Here is a 6,000-nt window from a genome sequence, read left to right as displayed (position 1 = left end):
GTTTCCCCATTGAGAATGATACTTGCCTCCAGCTTTAATAAAGTCCCAACCCTGTGATTTATTTCTCGAGAGAGGTTTGTCCAGAGGCTGGACACACAGGATGAGGGTGAGGAGGGGGTAGGCGCCAGATGTGCCTGGTTCCCTATGGCCACCTTCCCACTTCCATGCACCGAGGGGTGCAGCATCCCTCCCCCTGGGCTGAGGGATGTGGAGGGACACGACTCGGGCCCCCGTGGGTGCCCATCAGAGCTGGTTTGGGTGGATGCTCACTTGCTTCATCTTCTCAGGCCCCCAGGTGAGCTTATTCGTCTGCAGCAAACTCGGGGAGCCACCTGCACCTGTGGAGGCTCCCAGTGTCACTAACACAGGACCTGGTTGCCAAGTCATGTCCTGGAAGGGATGGCTGCGCTCTCTGGGGTGCACAAACTTCCGAGGGTCCGACTCATCTGTTTGAAGTCTGTGTTTCTCATGCAAGATTTTGTTGGAGACAAAGGCTAGTGACCCAGAGGGGCTCCGGCGTGTGACCCGAGAGGGAGGGAAGGTCAGGGGTGCCTCCAATCGTGTGAGGACACATGTGTGGCTGGCCCTGGTGCATGGACCTCAGTCTAGGGCCAGGGTCACCCTGGAGACGTAGCCTGAACTCAGCCTGTGACTGCGGTCAATCCTCGGCCTGTGGCCAGAATCCAGGCTCACACTGGGGCCATTGCTGGGACTCCACCTGAGGATGGGAACGGGATTTTTCTGACGCAAAGTCTAACAGTTCCTGCAAACAAAACCTGCGGCCAACGTTCTGGGGGCACTGGGCTCGAGTCATGCCGGGGACGCGCGCAGGACAGAAATAAATCATTCCCCTTGGTGATGTCCTGCGTCTTCAAGCCCCCAGGCGACATCCCCGTGGACGCTGTCCATACGAGCACACATGCCGGTGCTTGCCTGTCTGCCGCCAGCGCACCTGCCGAAACCCTCCCGCCGCTTACTGCCCCCAGAGACCCTTGGCAGGCAGGGCCCTGACCCTCGGGTACCCGTGTGCTCTCTGCCAGTGATGGGCACTAGGACAGGAGGCCAGTGGGCAGGGCCACCGCAGAGCAGGTGCACAGGGGCACCCGGGACCCCTCCCCACCTGGCTCCGCTCGCCCGCATCCCCTCTCTGCCATCCCCACTGTGTTCACCAGGCTGATCCAGAAGCCATGCTCTCCCACAGCATTAAAAAATAATTTATAGAAATAATGTTCCTTTAATAAAAGCCACATCGGATGATACAATTTTTACAGCACATGATAGAATAAGAAGGGTCCAAGCTCTTGCGGGAAAATGAATCTCTCCCACTCCCATATGCTCACAGCGATACGACCTCCGCGGGCGCATATAATATATCGACTTGGAAGCTTGAGTTTCAGTATAATCGGGCCAAGCTGGCCACTCGTTCTGCTCCAGAGAGTCCTCCAAAGACAGGCTCTTTCGGCCTGGCTCATAAATATGAGGATCTTCCCTTTTTTATATATATATAATTAAACAGTTAGTGGCTAAATTGCATTGTAATTGATTGCAAAATTGCTTTTTTAATGAGATTTAGACACTAGGAAATAGCTTTTTTTCCCTCCGATACGCCCAAGCCAAACCCAGTCATCTTGACAACAAATTGCATCCCGGGCCTCCTGGGCACATGTACGACAGCAATGCACGGCCAGCAGGGATGGGGCTGCCTCTCAGCCCATGGGGACCCAGCCCCATTCAGGTGCCCACCGACCAGCAGAGCAGGGGGTGGGGGGAGCTGAGACCATCATGCGCGCCCCTCTCCGTCAGGGCAGGATGCTGAAGGCGGCTCCGGGAAGCGTGTCTCCTACATCTCCCTGCAGCTCATTACATGCCTGTCACTGGAGAGAACCGCGAGGCCCCCTCGGGCCCCCCCACCCCCAGCACACACTGCAGGTGGCCCCCCAGCTGGCTGCACCCACCGCTCAGCTTCCTGGAACCTGTAGGGGGAGGCTTTTACATTTAGCGGGTGGAGACATGCCCTCCCGCCCCCACCCACAACACCAACGCTGCAAGCATGGCCTCCAAGGGCTCACAGCGCCCCACTCTCCAGAGTCAGCTGCTTTTATAAATAAAGTTTTATTGGAACACGGCCCCAGCTGTCAGTTAGGTAGAGTCTGCGGCTGCACTCCCGGGGGCCGGGACAGCGGAACTGGGCAGCCACACACAGACCACGCGGCCACAAAGCATGCAGCCCGTCCTAGCAGGACGGCTTTGCTCTGGATGTTTCCAGGAACCTGAGAAGCCCAGCCCAGCATGACCTCCAAGTGGGAGCAACCCCACGGGGTTGGCGTGTCCCCCTCTCCCTGCCCCTGCCCTCCCCTCCCTCTCGGATCACACGCCGGAGCCCCTCTGGGTCACTAGCCTTTGTCTCCAACAAAATCTTGCATGAGAACCACAGACTTCACACAGATGAGAGCAGAGTGTGGCGGGCTGGGGGATCCCACCCGTCAGTGCCCCCTCCCCAGGCACTGCTTGTGACACCGAGGCCTGCAGAGCTCCAGGCTCCCCCACCAGGCCCCCCACCAGTCCCCCGAGTCCACCTCCCTGCAGCAGGGCTGGTCCTGCCCTGACCCTTGCCCTCCTGGTGGCTCTGTCTTCTCTCAGTACAAGCGTGAGCTCCCCAAGGGCAGCCTGTGTCTGGATCATGTTTGCACCCGACAGGCCCTCTCAATCATTCATTCACTCATTCATTCATTCATTCATTCATTCATTCCCTTGATCCTCATGAGCTTGACCCAAGTCCTTGCTCAGCCACACCCTTGATTCATCCTGGCTGGCTTGCTTGCCCACAGTGCCCTGGGGCTGCGGGTGTGAACTGACACACATGCAGTCTCTGCCTCCTGAAGCTCAGCCATAGATGCGCCCACGTAATGGTGCCTCCCACCATGCTGCCTGGTGGGGGACACAGCCACCGACCCAACGGTCACACACACAGTGCAGAATTCTAGGAGGGGCCTCATTCCCATAGGAGCACAGGTCCTATGTGGGCCATGGAACACACCCTCCCTGAGGAAGATGGGTGGCCCCGAGACCCAGAGGACGAGCAGATGTCACCAGTAAGCCGGGCAGGCAGAAAACGCTGCTCTGCCTACAGGGGACGGCATGTGCAGAGGCCCTGGGGCCATGGGAGTCTGGGGGCCTCTCACAATTGCAGAGGAGGCAGAACCGAGGAGGAGCTGTGTGTCTGTTGGGGGGACTTTGAGTGGGAGCCACGTGGACAGGTCTGCGCCTAGAAGAGGCATCACCGGTAGCTGAGGGGGCGCGGGGTCTGCAGGTAGGAGGGTGTGCAGCCCCTGCAATGGCAGCGGAGGCTGAGAACAGGTGCATCTCAGATGGATTCAGGGGCTAAGACAGGGCTTGACCTGCTCGGATGTGGAGGAGGAAGGAGTCAGGGTGCCTGCCCCTTGGGCCTTGGAGGAGCAGCGGGACAACCAGCCCAGTGCCCCCCGCCCTGCCCCGTGCACAAGGAGCCGGCATGGAGTCCTCCTGCCCACGAGGAGCTGACCTGCTGTCCCTCCAGCCCCCCTGCCCACAAGGAGCCAGCCTGCTGTCCCCCTGCCCACCCTGGCATGAGGAGCCAGCACGCTGCTCTCCGGGGCCCCCAGCACCAGCATCCCCTCGCATCCACCACCCAGCTGGGTTCCTTGTAATGACCCCATAGGTTAGGTCCACTTACTGCCAGGCCTGGGGCCCATCCATGCCAACCCAGCCCACTCACGGTCCCCATCCAGCTCCAGATCCCCAGGGCCTCCCAGCACCATCCCGCCCCCAGTTGCCCTGTGTGTCCCTTCAGTGACCCTCCTCAAACACATAAGGCACCTGAGGCTTGTCCCGAAGCCCCTGGTTCCGTCCCGCAGCCGGTCAGTGAGCTGGGAGCCGGCCCCATGCAGACACAGAAGCAGAAGTCAGAAGGCTGTCACTGGAGCAGTAGCACATCCCCAGACTGCTTGGCCAGTGGTTGAGGCTTCACCAGTGGGAGAGCCCCTAAAACATAAGTTCCCTTTCTTCCCAAAAGACCCCCTCCCACCTGCGGAAGAGTCCAGCGTGCATGCATGTTCCTGGCGGCCACAACCTCCCTCCATGTAAGACTCGGGGACCCAGTTCCTGCCACCTTGTGTCCCACGGTCCTCTGAGGCAGGCCTCGGCCAGCTTCTTCTGTAACCGGCCAGACTGCACGTGTTGCAGGTTTTGTGCATCAGGATGCCCGTGTCACAACTACTCAGCTCTGCTGTCGTCGTGGGAAAGCAGGTCCAGATGAGACCTGAAAGGACGGGTGCGACCAAATGACGGTAAACTGTACTCATGGGGCATCTGGGTGGCTCAGTGGTTGAGCATCTGCCTTCGGCTCAGGGTGTGACCCCTGGGGTCCTGGGATCGAGTTCCGCACCAGGCTCCCCGCATGGAGAATGCTTCTCCCTCTGCCTGTGTCTCCACCTTTCTCTCTGTGTCTCTCATGAATAAATCAATAAAATCTTAAAAAAACAAAACAAAACTTTACTTGCAAAGGCAAGCAGCAGATGGGAATAGCCATGTTCCAATAAAACTTTATTTATAAAGACACTGCATACCAGGTTTGCACATGGGCTGTATTTCGTCCCCTGCTCCCAGGGGGCTGAGGGGTAAGGAGAGGGCCTAGGAACAGTCCTTTCAGTCACATGTCACCCCCGCATCCGCTCCTGCATCCCCTATCCCCCTCCTCCATGGAAGGGCAGCACAGGTCTTGGTGACAGGAGAGCCTGGGCACTGAGCTACTGAGTTATGTTCAGCTGGCACTTCTCAAGTGCCTACTGTGTGTGGCAGGCTCCACGCTCCATGGGGAGCTGGGCAGCCATAGGGACACGGCTCCAGCCCGGGAGGAAGCAGGATCTGTGTAAATGGAAAACGCAGCTGCATCTGATCTATGCCACGCGCTCGCTTTCTGAGGCTCTTAGTTCTCAAACAGGTGAGAAGCAGCGCCCCACCAGGCGCTGGAGGAAGAGACACAAAATCCGTAGAGGCATCGCGGCAGGCAGGTTCTGTCTCCCCTGACTCCCCTCTGCCCAGTGCCGACCCAGCTCACAGACAGCTCCCGGGTTTGCTGGGTGGGAGACGCACCCAGGTCCTCAGGCTCCTCCACAGAGCTGGGTGCTAGGGGCTTCTCATCCTCTGTGGGTGGGTTCGTGAATCCAAGCCAGAGACCCCTGATTACTGCGAAGGCAAAGGGGAATCGTTTGCACTCCACCGCCCCCCCCAAAGAACAAACGTTTAGATCCCTGGAGTAGAGGGCTGGGAGGGAAGACTTGGATCTAAGAATCTGTAACATGAACAGTTGAGGATTCTATTTTCTTAAGATTTTATTTATTCATGAGAGACCCAGAGAGAGAGGCAGAGACACAGGCAAAGGGAGAGCAGGCTCCCTGCAGGGAGCCCAATGTGGGACTCGATCCCAGGACCTGGCATCACTACCTGAGCCAAAGGCAGATGCTCACCCACCGAGCCACTCAGGAGTCTCTGGGCCTCATTCTTTTAGAATGAAGATGGATGGGCGCCCCTGGGTTGAGTAGGTTGCAGGTGGTCTGCTAACACTTCTTCCCAGCTGCTTGTTCCTCAAACATCCTGAAGACCTCATTTGGCACCCAGAACATTGTAAACAAAGAAACAGAAGCTGGCTACTTAGTATTTCTGCAAACCCCATGGCATCCTGGGCCTGAGAGTTCAAGGTGCCAGCCTGGAAGAACAACCTTGGGCCCACCACCCCGACCTCCCATTCCCTGCAAGGAAAATAAAATGCTGAAGTAGTGACCGAATTCATCAAATAAAGGGTGCCTCTCTCTGTCTCTGCCTCTCTCTGTCTCTCATAAATCAATAAATAAAATCTTAAAAAAAGAAAAACAAAACAATGGGGCCAGCTGGCTTCGTTGACTGAGGTCTTGGCAGCATGGGTAGGACTCTCCGGGCTCCCCCGAGAGTATCAATTGTGAACAG

This window comes from Canis lupus, chromosome 5 (genome assembly GCF_003254725.2).
Source record: "Canis lupus dingo isolate Sandy chromosome 5, ASM325472v2, whole genome shotgun sequence".
NCBI lineage: Eukaryota > Metazoa > Chordata > Mammalia > Carnivora > Canidae > Canis > Canis lupus.
This window is presented reverse-complemented; position numbering follows the sequence as displayed.